Source organism: Lotus japonicus, chromosome 5, assembly GCF_012489685.1.
Source record: "Lotus japonicus ecotype B-129 chromosome 5, LjGifu_v1.2".
NCBI classification, from domain to species: Eukaryota; Viridiplantae; Streptophyta; class Magnoliopsida; order Fabales; family Fabaceae; genus Lotus; species Lotus japonicus.
The window spans coordinates 13842078-13856583 of NC_080045.1; the positions used below are offsets into that span (position 1 = coordinate 13842078).

At 35.9% G+C, this 14506-nt stretch overlaps 1 pseudogene; it reads left to right on the top strand.

Annotated features, from left to right (window-relative positions):
- Nucleotides 1-1077: 1077 nt before the first annotated feature.
- LOC130719116 (uncharacterized) lies at nt 1078-4886 on the top strand (annotated as a pseudogene).
- The last annotated feature ends 9620 nt before the right edge of the window (nt 4887-14506 follow it).

Consider the following 14506-nt stretch of genomic DNA (forward strand, 5'->3'; position numbering starts at 1 on the left):
CAAGATTTGAGAAAAGGTACAAGGCCTCAAATGCAGAATTAAAGGGATTTTATGGGCTTCTAGAAGATTCTAACGTGCAAAAGTATCAACAGGTTCAACCCCTTTGACTTAGAAAAAACAGTTATTGCCAATGAATCAACCGATACAATGAATGTTGGCTCAAAACAAGCTTTCGAGCTGACTATGAGAAGCAAAGTACTAACACCCCACAATCAGTAAATGATTGTAAAGACCGAGGAATGTAGGTAGTGGCAGGTAGTTGATAACTATCGTAGGTTCGCCGAATTGACCTAGGAAGGGTCATTTGTACAACACACAACTCAAACAATCAATCAAATCTACAAATTTCCCGCATTTAACTTTTGTCTTTATTTTACTATTTTTACTTTTAAGCACTTTAATTCATTTACAATGTTTCAGCCCCTTACATTTCAATCCTTTGCTTCAACCTTCGATTTTATCGCTTTAAGCCTTTTACCCATTTTAGCCATTCACTTATTTTATGGTTTTACCTTAGTCGCAACTTCTTAATAGCGATCACTGAGAGCTTTTTAGAGTGTCTTAATAACCGCTTAATTAAGTAATCATTACATTGATTTCTTAGCCGACCACAAAGCTACCTACTCTAAATCGATTTGTAAACCAATAATATGATTTATGATTTCAATATTCTTTCTGGAAAAAAAAATCCCAAATGTTGAATAGGAAAGTAGAAACAAACCAAATGTTCGATTTTAACGTTTTGACATGATTCAAAATCTAAACATAGTGTTTTTTGAGTTCAAACATGCATGGTACTTTGATCTCAATCAAATGAGAGTACGTATTGATCCCATTCCATGTCTTTCTCACACCAAAGACGGTTTATCTGTCTCTAGTGGATGTAATTACCAATAAATATGTCCACATCCTATGATCACAAGGTTAAGGCAAACGATTCTACTTCATTTGGTTGTGTCCTCCTCTTCATTTACATTATTCTCTTGCCCCCATAAATCAATACAATAGTGATTGATTTCTTCGCCAAAAGAGAGAGAATTAATATTGGGTAAGAGTTTTTAACATTCATCATCCAAAATGGATGAAGCCAATAGAATGAAAGAAGGGCACAATACTCCCCCAAATGATTACCATAAGGATGACTTAAAATTAGAAATCAATGGCTATAGAGATTCTATTGAGCATGATGACCGAGCCACAAGAACCACGGCACCGGAGCTAGGTGAGACTGTTCCGGAAGTAATAGAGCAAGAGCAATCACTCATGAAGAAGAAGAAGAGGGTTGCAACCCTTGATGCATTTAGGGGCCTCACTATCGTGGTTAGTGTACTATATAATGATATAAGGGTTCCTTTTTTTTTAATACATCGGAAAGATAAATTGCACTCGCCAGGAATCGATCCTTAGACCTTTCCTACCCAACTTATATGTCACTCAGCTCCTACCATTTGAGCTATCCTATAGGGACGATATAAGGGTCCGTTTATCTTCGCTTATTTTATAAAATTATTTATGTATTTTTAACTGTTTATATATTTTTTTTTATTAAATTAGGGTTTGTATACGCTTTTTAACAAAAATGTTGAATTTAAAAAAAATGTGATTATTTCTTTAAAACTATTTCTATTAGCTTTTGTAATAATCTATTATTTCTAGTAAGTTTTTATAGTGAAAACATTTTAATATTTTATAAACAAACATAAATTATCTCCGAATGATAGCTCAAGTGGTAAGACTTGAGAGACATGAGTTAGGGATGAGAAGATAATTCAGTGATCAATCTCTAGAGGGTGTAATTTATCTTTCCGGTGTAAAAAAAACATAAATTAATTTCTGCTTTTCAAAAAATCAATTAAAATAAAAAAAAGTGTTCAACTGTAAAATCACATATTTTTAAAGTAGAAACAAACGGGTTATAGTCTATATTTAGGAAATGAAATGAGAATAAAATTAAGTAATGTGGGGCATAAATGTTTATGTGCAGTTGATGATACTGGTAGATGTTGCTGGAGGAGCTTATCCACGCATAGATCACTCCCCTTGGAATGGATGCACTTTGGCTGATTTCGTTATGCCTTTCTTTCTCTTCATTGTTGGGGTTGCTATAGCTCTTGCACTAAAGGTACTCTTATAAAGCACTAGCTTGGGTTAATATTCTCCATTCTAATCAGCATATAGTATTAGTTGTACATAACTTGTAACATTTAACGCAGAGAATTCCCAAAGTTAAGGTTGCCGTAAAGAAGATTATCATTAGGACATTGAAGCTTCTCTTCTGGGGTATACTTTTGCAAGGTAAATAGAACTACGTACTCTGTCCCATTGTTTTAACATCCCAATTCTAAAGGATACATGACCCTATTTGGTGGTAAAAAATGATACAATCAATTGATCAGCACATATGAGTGGTATGTAAAATACTGACAATCAATCACAGTATACTATGTATGAGAAATAATGTTCATTTTAAATTTAAATTAAGACAAATATATTTTTTATGATGTGATAAAATTTAATTGAATAACCGTGTAACGTTTGTTTACTATGTATGAGAAATAATGTTCATTTTAAATTTACCTCCAAGCTTAGGCCCACTACTTTGAGCCCTGGACACCTAACCATTTTTACTTCCTATCGTTGGCAATGGTGAGAATATACATATAACACATTTCATTTATTCATAATTGAACTGAAGAAATTAACTGAATAAAATTATCATAGAGATTGTGAATAATTGCTTTGATTAATTATTGACACATGCATTTATATGTGTGTTGTTTTTACACATAGGTTAGGGGGCTTTGTGGCATTTGTCATTTACATGGTCACGATGTTCACCCTCTATGTTCCAGATTGGAGTTTCGTGGATTATAACAGTGACGAACAAAAGAGATACATGCACTGTATGTAATCTCTTTCCATTTGTACCAAATTCTCAAATTGTTACATTGATAAATTGGGTTATATATGTTCTTTTCTTCGTATTTTTTTCCTTTTCCTGCATGCAACGCAGTTGGTTATGTGGATAGACAAGTTTGGGGGATTAATCATCTTTATTCAGAGCCTGTTTGGACACGTTTGAAGGTCAGTTTATAGTACTGACTAACAGTGTTCTCAGAACCAGACCGGTCATTGTTTTTCTTTAGTTTTGTTGAATTACTTTGTCTAATCATATCTTTTGAACATTTTTTGTTGGCCATCTAAGTTTGTGTTTGGTTGAGCTAGAACTCAAAATCTGATGAGGCAATAGTACTCTAAAGTGATTAAGTTCTTTGTGTTCCACCGTGTTACCAAACATGCTATAAATAAATTGACTGTATCATTTCCCTTCTAATATTTTTTTCTATACATTTTGCAGGCATGTACATTTAGTTCTCCTGGTGATGGTCCTCTTCGTAAAGATGCTCCAACCTGGTGTCGCGCTCCATTTGAACCAGAGGGCTTCTTGAGGTAATTTTTTCCCTTTTGAAATAGATATTCATCCATTTATGATAAATGTTTTCTTATAAATAAGCTATGTTTGATGAAGAAAATTTTAACTGTCTTCTACTGCTTCTTTTTAACTAGTTCCATATCAGCTATCCTCTCTGGCACCATTGGCGTCCACTACGGCCATGTCTTGATTCATTTAATTTCAAGGTTACAAACTTTACCTCTATGCACAAAACTGTCTTGATTCATAAGTGAAAATTATACCATGTTTTGATTCAGCGTCTCTTTTCTCATAATCAATTACAGAAGCTTCTTCATAAAACTGATTTTGTCTTTAGAACGAATTTTCAAATGTGTACTTAATTAATGCGTAAAACATTTCGACAGGGTCATTCTGAGAGGCTCAAGCAATGGCTCTCAATGGGCTTTGTGTTATTGATCCTAGGCATCATCCTTCATTTTACAAATGGTGAGCTAGTGAGACATGTTCCTTGCAACTCTTAATGAGTGCTAATTGGAATTTTGTTACCATCACACACAAAAAAAAAAACACTTATTTCATCAATCTGTAGTGAGACATGCATTTCCAATCAAAAATTTCGATTTGTCTTACCGTTAGAAAATATGTAAACACTAAAATAAAATATCTCAAGGCTTGCTACTTCAACAAAAAGTGCATCGAGATATGTTATTTTCCTGTTTTCGTACTTTCTAATGACAAACCAAATAGACTTGGTAACGGAAATTCAAACACATTCGTTAAAACTTGTTGAGGAAATATACCACTAGTACAAGTTAAGTCTTACAAAATTTTCCATTGAAAACTGCAGCTATCCCAATTAACAAGCAACTCTACAGCTTCAGCTATGTTTGTTTCACAGCTGGGGCAGCTGGAATTGTCATCTCTGTGTTCTACATAGTGGTAAAGTGGAATATATGAAGTTCTTAAATAGAAAAAACCTTTATTGGTCTTTTTTATACTCTTCCATCTTATGATTCTTCTTTAATATTCTTGATGAATATAATGAAACAGATTGATGTTTGGGGCTTTCGTACTCCATTCTTGTTTTTGGAATGGATTGGAAGGAATGCAATGCTAGTGTTTGTGATGGCAGCTCAGGGCATCTTTGCAGCATTTGTAAATGGATGGTATTACAAAGATCCTGATAACTCACTAGTAAGAACCTTATAAATTACTGTTTCATTCATATTATGTATATTGTACACTTAATTGTCATGCTTATCAACTAACTAGTCAGGACTAGGGATGCTAATCATTTTTATGTCACATGAAAACAATCAAACAGGTAAATTGGATACAGAATCATGTATTCAACAATGTATGGCACTCATAGAGGTTGGGAACTCTGTTATATGTGATCTTTGCAGAAATCACTTTCTGGGGAGTGGTTGCTGGCATCTTGCATAAATTAGGAGTATATTGGAAACTGTAAATTAAATTGTAGTAATTATGAATCAACTATGTTAAGAATGTTGGCATGAGCTGTCAATTAGGCATAATTATAGATTGGTAGAATCAATTTGTATTCCCTGGGTTAAGGGTATAGCAATATTAGCATTAGATTATTTACTTCCTAAAATAGAGACCGTGATTGTCTCTTGTATTGATATATATGTCTATAGCTGCTACAGCAAAAGAATAATGAAAATATACAGAAATTCTCCATGTTGCTCTCTGTGTTAACATGGTATCAGAGCAGAAGCAACGATCCTAATCTCTGATATTGATTTCTGACCACCAGAAGTAATCACTAGCTATGGAAGAAGAAATTAATTTGGGGGAACCTGCTGATGGAAAGCAAGACAAAGGAAACCCCATGAACAAGATCTTCGAGGATTTTACAGCAAGAATGGCACAACTTCTAACTCAGAATCAGACCCAGATCCACCCACCCATGGTTGATGCTCCTGCTGCACAGATTGGCATCAAACTGGATGGCACGAACTTCCCCCTATGGTCCTAAGTTGTCGAGATGTACATCTCAGGCAAAGACAAACTTGGGTACATCAATGGAGATACTCCGGAGCCTCCAGCCACAGATCCGACATTCCGAAAATGGAGAACAGAAAATGTAATTGTGAAGGGTTGGCTGATCAACTCCTTGGATCCATCCCTGATAGGGAATTTCATCCGCTTTCCCACTGCAAAAATGGTATGGGATTCTATTTCTACAACCTTTTTTGATGGAACTGATACGTCCCAAGTATATGACTTAAAAAGACAGGTGACTCGAATGAGACAGGCCGGAGGGTCCATTGAAAATATTACAATGACCTTCAACGCTTGTGGTGAGAAATTGACTTTCGACGACCTAACCCAATGGTGTGCGCTGCTGATATATCAAAGTACAATGCAATTACCCAAGAAGACAGAGTCTATATCTTCCTTGATGGATTGGATGATCGACTTGATAAAATTCGGAGTGATGTACTGCAGCTACAACCGTTTCCCACAGTAGAGCAAGCCTATGCCCATGTTCGAAGGGAAGATATCAGACAAGCTGTGATGATAACAGGAACTGAAGATACAACTGGTGCAGTTATGGCTTCCAAGGGAATCAAGATGGGCAAACAACCACCCTCCCTCATTCAAATATCTCCTGCTGCAGGTAGTGGGAAAATGAACAAAACCGGCAAAGCTAAGGCACCATTGGAAGGGGGAGGATGTACTCATTGTGGAAATATGAAACACACCCGTGAAACTTGCTTTCAGATTCATGGGTTCCCAGAATGGTGGCATGAACTCAAGACCCGAAAAACACAGGAAAAAGCTGTCAATAGGAGCTCTGGACAGGTTTCCCTAATGAACGCAGAGCCACAATTATCCTTCACCTCACAAGTAGAATCTTCAAATGGGGTGAATGCACCAAATCAAGAAGGTAAGTGTGCTCAAGCTTTCCATACTTCTAACCAGAAAAGTAACACAGACTGGATAATTGACTCAGGAGCAACTGATCACATGACATTTGATTCTAGTGAATTTATCAAGTTCACTCCACCAAGAAGAACAAGTATTGCAAATGCTAATGGGGTCACATATCCAGTTACAGGGGCTGGAACTGTTGTTCTTTTCCATTCTCTATCATTATCTAACACTTTATTAGTTCCATCACTCTCAAATAAATTAATCTCAGTAGGTCAAGCTACTGAGGAGCTAAATTGTGTTGCTCTACTGTATCCTAATTTTTGCCTTCTTCAGGATATTCTCACCCAGGAGATCATTGGGCGTGGTACTAAGAGAGGGGGGTTATATTACATGGATGATTTCAGTCCGGGCAAGGCTTATCATATGCAACAGGAAACGAATGCAAAAGAGAAAGAGATCTGGCTATGGCATCATCGTTTGGGACATCCATCATTTAGTTGCATGAGACATCTATTTCCAGTTTTGTTTTCCAAGATAGATATTTCAGATTTTAAATGTCAAACTTGCATGTTAGCCAAAAGCCATCGTGCTTCTTATCCAATAAGCTTGAATAAAAGTGAAATTCCTTTCGCATTGATTCATTCTGATGTGTGGGGACCCTCTCCTGTTACAAATTCTTCTAGCATTCGTTGGTTTGTCACTTTTGTGGATGATTGTACTCGAATGACTTGGTTGTACTTGCTGAAACATAAAAATGATGTGTTTGGTGTGTTTCGGTCTTTCCATGCAATTCTCAGCAAAAATCCAGATCCTTCGTTCTGATAATGGTGGAGAATATATTAATAAGGAGTTTCAAGAGTACTTCAAGAGAAATGGCTTAATCCATGAAACCTCTTGTGCTCAAACACCCCAACAAAATGGAATTGCAGAACGGAAGAATAGACACATCTTAGAAACGGCCGTGCTTTATTAATTGGAGCACATGTGCCTTGCAGATACTGGGAAGATGCTGTTGTCACATCTGTACATCTATTGAACCGTATGCCTTCAAAGGTACTGAGTTTTAAAACCCCATTGGAAGTTCTTTCTACATATGTTCCCCTACCTACTATTCTAGTGATCCCCCCTAGAGTTTTTGGGTGTGTTGCATTTGTTCATCTTCATAAAAATCAACGCACAAAACTTGATCCATGTGCAGTTCGGTGTATCTTTTTAGGTTATGGGACACACAAAAAGGGATATCGTTGTTATGATCCTACCCACAAACGCACCTATGTCACTATGGATGTTACTTTCTTGGAGTCTGAAACTTTTTTCCCTCCAGTGGGCTCAAATTCTTCTTTTCAGGGGGAGATGCAAGATGAAAAGAATATTTGGCAGAATTGGCCAGGACTTGAGGTCAACCAAATTTATGTTAGTAATGATAATGCAGAGATGATTTGTGAGAATATTGGAACCGATGATGAGCAAGGAAATGAATTGAACTCTGAACTGGAAGAAAGACATGATACTAGTGAAGCTAATATTGAACATGAAGAGGGACAATGTGCTGGCATTATTCAAGAGGCTGAATCTTCCGAATTTGAAATTGACCCCCCTTACTCTTCAGTACAAGAACTCCCAACTCCTGCGAATATCACTGAGGTAAGTTGTCATACCACTCCTACAATATCTTCTCCCACTAATAACTTGGACATTTCCGCAAGTTATAATTTACCTTTCAGACATAATCGTGGCAAGCCACCAAATCGGTACTCACCAGATTTTGAAGAAAGGAGGTCAAAATACTCAATCTCCAATTATGTGTCTACTGGGAGATTATTACAGCCCCTCAAAGCATTTGTGAACAACTTATCTTCATGTTACATCCCCAACAGAATAGAAGAAGCTCTAACTGATCCAAATTGGGTTCAAGCCATCGAAGTGGAAATGGAAGCCTTGCAAAAGAATAGAACTCGGACCCTCATTTCATTGCCAAAAGGAAAGAAAACAGTGGGATGCAAGTGGGTTTTTTCCATTAAACACAAAGCATATGGATCTATTGAAAGATACAAGGCGAGACTTGTGGCAAAGGGATATACACAAACATATGGAATTGATTATCAAGAAACTTTCTCACCGGTGGCAAAATTGAGCACGGTCAGAGTTTTATTGTCTCTTGCTGTAAATTTAGATTGGCCACTACACCAGTTTGATGTGAAAAATGCTTTTCTCCATGGTGATCTTGAGGAGGAGGTTTACATGGATATTCCTCCGGGCTACACACCATCTTCTAAGGTTGAAGTTGTGTGCAAGTTGCAAAGAGCATTGTACGGGCTGAAACAATCGCCACGAGCATGGTTTGGCAGGTTTAGCTTGGCCATGAGAAAATATGGCTTCCAACAGAGCAATTCAGATCATACTCTTTTCTTGAAACACCGATTGGGGAAAGTAACAGCCTTGATAATTTATGTTGATGACATGATAATTACAGGGGATGATGTGGAAGAAATTTCTAGACTCCAAGATCAGTTGGCCACAGAGTTTGAGATGAAGAACCTTGGAGGACTCAAATATTTCCTAGGAATTGAGGTGGCTAGATCAAAGAAAGGTATATTCCTTTCTCAGAGAAAATATGTGTTGGACTTACTTTCAGAAGCGGGTTTATTGGACTGCAAGCCAGCTGATACGCCAATGGTCCAAAATCACAAGCTTGGAGAGTATGCAGATCAGGTGCCAACTAATAAAGAAAGATATCAGAAACTGGTTGGTAAGCTGATTTATTTATCCCACACCAGACCTGATATCTCCTATGCCGTTAGCATTGTAAGTCAATTTATGCATTGTCCTAGTGAGGATCATATGGAAGCTGTAATTCGGATTCTTCGTTATTTAAAATCCTCTCCGGGAAAAGGACTATTGTTCTCCAAGAATAATCATTTAAATATTGATAGCTATACAGACGCTGATTGGGCTGGGAATATCACTGACAGGAAATCCACATCAGGCTATCTTACTTTTGTAGGAGGGAATTTGGTTACATGGAGAAGTAAGAAACAAAAAGTTGTGGCATTATCTAGTGCTGAAGCTGAATTCAGAGGAATGGCAAAAGGACTTTGTGAACTTCTTTGGCTTAAAAGGCTGCATACTGAGATGGGTTTTCCACCTAGCACAGAGATGAAATTATTCTGTGATAATAAGGCAGCTATCGACATTTCTCATAATCCTGTCCAACATGATCGAACCAAACATGTTGAGGTGGATCGACACTTCATCAAACAAAACCTTGAAAGCAAGATAGTTCGCTTTCCGTTTGTTAAATCTGAAGACCAACTTGCTGATATGCTTACAAAGGCAGTTTCTAGCAAGGTCTTTCACAACTCACTTGACAAGATGGGTCTCATAGATATATTCACACCATCTTGAGGGGGAGTGTTGGCATGAGCTGTCAATTAGGCATAATTATAGATTGGTAGAATCAATTTGTATTCCCTGGTTTAAGGCTATAGCAATATTAGCATTAGATTATTTACTTCCTAAAATAGAGACCGTGATTGTCTCTTGTATTGATATATATGTCTATAGCTGCTACAGCAAAAGAATAATGAAAATATACAGAAATTCTCCATGTTGCTCTCTGTGTTAACAAAGAAGACCTGTAAATATGTAATATCTCAGTTCTTCTTTGCCTTCTTGTTCATTGTGCTAGTGTGTTAATATATTCAAATTGTCCTAATCAAGTGAACTAGTACTATAAGCAAAATGTGAACATAGAACACAAAAATAGATGAGACATAAAGCATGTGATCTTCTTGTACTATTGATGGAAATGGTAAGAAATTACAAGTAAAACCAGTGCTGGCTATGTTCGCAAATGTATGAATTGTCCATTTTATCAGTATCTATTATAATATAGTAATGCTAAAGCGCGCAATCTAACGTCGCCACCTCATTCTTCTATTCTCACACAAATTTGTCATGTCAGCTTTTTATGTGAGGTGTCCTGCTCTACCTCTTGTGAGCATCTCTAACCTGAACACCATTTTAGGTTACCATTTTGCAGTGGTGGCATCAGGATTAATTTCGCCTGTTACACAATAAACGAGTTATCAAAACTCTTCCTGCATCACATACCCTTCCTTCCGTTACACCATTTTACGTTACGATTTTTACATTACCATTTTCCTACACCTACACGACCTCTTCTTCGTCCAGCACCCATAATCTTGTCCCAACCACAGATAGTGATTCATGTTTCTCCCTCATCGCATCTCCTTTCGCAAACCCCTCCCATTCGATCTCAACCTCCCTTTCATTCTTTCCCGTTCTTCCTCTCCGCTGCCCGTGTGTTCTTCTCTGGTGAACCTGTCCGCCTTCATGCAGATTTCCTCCACCGTGGAATCGTCACATCTAAGCACGGCAGCGTCGAAATGCGTTATCAGTTATGACCCTCCCTTGATCGATATATGTGCTGTTGTAACTGGTGCAAGTGTTCCCTGGCCGTTCCCCTCCATATTCTTCTTCTCCAGCGACAATGTGTTCTTCTCTGGTCTGCACAGTTTTCACATGTTCTTCTTCATTCAACCTCTTCACGATCACACATTCTTCTCTCTATAATCCAAATGCGCAATTTGCTTCTCTATTGTACAATCACTGGTCTACTGGAATTTTTGCTGATGCAAGCGATGATCTAATGCAAAAACCCAGTGAGACATTCACCATGGAGCTGAAGGTAAACCTTCCCTCTTCCCTTTCAATTCTCTCTACTCAACTCTAATTCTTTCTGCCTCTAACACGAAACATCTGACGACTATTGGCCCTAATCCTTTTCTCTCTTTTATATGTTTCAGCTAGCTGTAGCAAAATTAGAGCAAGACACATCGAACTCGAGGTCTTAATAAACGTAAGATTTCTCTCTTCCTCTTTGTTCAAAATTGATTTGCTAATATATTGATTAAACATGAGAGAAGCATACCAACGATACAGGTATGATGATCAAGCACTAATCAAATTCTGTCCACTACTCGCAGAAGGTAACATTTGTGTTTGTGCATGTTCTGAATCAAATTTGGTTCCTTTGTTAGAGATTGTGATTTATTGTTTTGTCATGGGTAAAGAAATCCAAAATACTTAAAAGGCTTAAATATTCTGGAGGTCCCTGAAATTGTCTGCCGTACGAAAATAAGTCCCTGAATTTTTTTTTTTTCCGATTCCGAATCCCTGGAAAAAAAAATTTTAATCAGAATAAGTCCCTACTCGTGTTTCCAGCCTATGTGGCACAATTTTTGCTGAGTCATTTATTCCACGTGGCTTTTCTATTTTTTTTAAATACACATGGATTAAAAAAATAAAATAAAATATTTTAATTTTAATTTAAAATCTTTTTAGGGTTAATTAAATTTAGTGATTTAGGGTTAATTAGATTTAGGGTTAATTAGGTTAATAACATTTTAATTTTAAATTTAACATTTAAATTTTAAATTAAAATATTTTTAGGGATTTATGGTTAATTAGATTTAGGGTTAATTAGGTTAATAACATTTTAATTTTAAATTTTAATGTTTAATTTTATTTTTTTAATATACGTGTATTTTAAAAAATTGAAAAGCCACGTGGAATAAATGACTCCGCAAAAATTGAGCCACATAGGCTGGAAACACTAGTAGGGACTTATTCTGATTAAAAAAATAATTTCAGGGATTCGGAATCGGAAAAAAAAAAATTCAGGGACTTATTCTCATAAGGCAGACAATTTCAGGGACCTCCAGAGTATTTAAACCTACTTAAAATTATCCCATTTTTATAAACACACCTATAAAGTACTTGACTTTTTATCCTATCTCTAGCCTTAAGGGTCAAATAGCAAATTGAGAATCAATGAATGAAGGTCCAAGGAGCCAGGCAGCTGCTACTGTAGAGCAGAAATTTTATGCATGAAGTTGTTGTTGTAGAGCAGATACAACCGAGAGTTATTGCAAATAACATGGCTTCTCAAATCAAGGTAGACTTATATAATACTGAGCTTTTCCTGAGGATTATTTAATTATGTTATATGACAATTATCTTTTATGATGATGCAAGACTTGGATTTTTTTTTTTTGATAAGCATGCAAGACTTGGATAATGGAAATCTTTCAGAGGAAGAGTGTCGTGCATGAAAGGAATTTCCAACTTACTAACAATTGTTCTTCAAGAATTTCAAGGGTAAATAATTGATAATGTAAGTTAGTTTAAAAAAAATATGTTTTCAGGAACCTAGAGCTAGCAGTTTATTTTCTCACAAAATAGAGGTCGCTGACCTGTTTCCATTTGCATAAAGTGCTTCTTTGAAGAACATTGAATTTCTTATTGTTGTTGTTTCAATAGTACAGTTCACTTCAGTCACTGGATATTCGTCCCAAAGAAGAGCTGAGAGTTGTCAGATTTAAAATCATTGATGTGATTTTGTTTAACTGCTTATACTTTTGGATGTTGATACAAGACAAGAGGTTTAATTGTTTAACCTTAGTAAGCCCAACATGTACATTTATCCTCACTCTAACACATTATAGCTAAAAGGATCATCATAGTTGGATATTGGAACTCCCACCGATACTTAGATTCTTAATAGAAAATAAAATGGCACCTACTTGGCAGTGGTTAGAAAGGTTCATATTCAAACTCTTGCCACAACCTTAGTTAGAGTAATTGGCAAACATGATTAACTGATTTATTAAAGATACTATCTTCTATTGACCATTAATATTGATTTTGTCATGTAATTTAATCTAGATAGCTGATATGCTAGAGCTATCTTTTGATGGTGAGTGTTTTTATTTGGTTATTGAGAAAGAAACTATGGTAAATTAAATGTTTCTTTAACCTATGTTGGAACTTTCCTTTGATATTCTAAACTAATAACTAAAATTCTCATGCTATCAAGTTTTTGAAGTTTTAAGGGTTAAATGTGAATTTGATAGTCTAAACTAATAAGTATAATTCCTATGTTATCAAGTTTTTGAAGTTTTAAGGGTTAAATATGAATATTTTATCTTTGATTTTGAAGACCGTATCTTTTATAGAGTGGTTAGCCATGGAATCCAAAGAAACAACCTTATTCAAGGTCATGACCTCATTGAAAGGGGTTCAGTTGGAAAATTTATCTCCATAAATTTTTGCCTGGTTTACTTCATTCCCCTGGGAAGTTTGGAAGAGCCTGTTATTCTTATGCACTTGCTGTTTGGATTCTACTGTGACCCGTTTGTTCTCACGCTTGGAGGCTCCTTTTTGTTGTTTCTGTTTTTCATGTAGTTTTTCCTTTGTTTTCTTTTTTTGAGATTATCTCTGTTGCCTTTAATTCTGTTTGTATGTTGTACTATTTATCCATTGAATAAAGACTTCTGTTTTCCAAAAAAAACTTTTGGCCAGGTTTTAACTATATTTCAGCCGCTCTGTTGAGTGGACTACTTTTGGTGAAACCTTTCACTAATTTGTCAAAGTTTAGAACATATAGATAATAGATTCACTTTTGATTTTTGCTATGATCATAAAACAAATGTCCTTTTGTTTTTGTATTAAGGTACTGCTACTAACCTTAAAAATGACCATTGGTTTCTGACCTGGTCAATCAAATTCCTACAAATGTCGCCAATGTTATACTTCTCTGACCAATGATTCCAATTTAAGAACTAATTTTAGTTAAAATTTGTTTCATTCATTGAAGGATAGATTTGATGTCATGTTCATCTTTCAAGGACAAAGTTTTACTCTTCTTCTTGTGTTTTAACTATGAAGATGAAAGGATCTCTATATACCACCTTTAAGAGCTTCAAAGAGCTGTTTATTAATCTACTCCATGAAGAGTTAGAAAGTGAGGATTTTTCTTTCAGGATCAATGTTTGATGAGTTGAACTACTGAAATTCATTGTGTGAAATTTTATTTATCAACTTTAATTTCTTTATCTTGCTATTCAAAACCACTTAGTTTTAAAGAGGAATGTAATTTATTCTTAACAATTATGACAAATGTATACGCCCGCGCAACGCGCGGGTCTTAGTCTAGTCTATTATAATATAATAATTCTGAAGCGCGCGCTATAACGTCGACAAATCAGCCTTATTCCTATATTAAAATTTGCCACATCATGTTTTAAGCTGAGGTGTCAGCTCCCATCTCTAACAAGCTTGAAATCTTCTTACCGCAAGGAATGAACCCATTCAAACGTGACT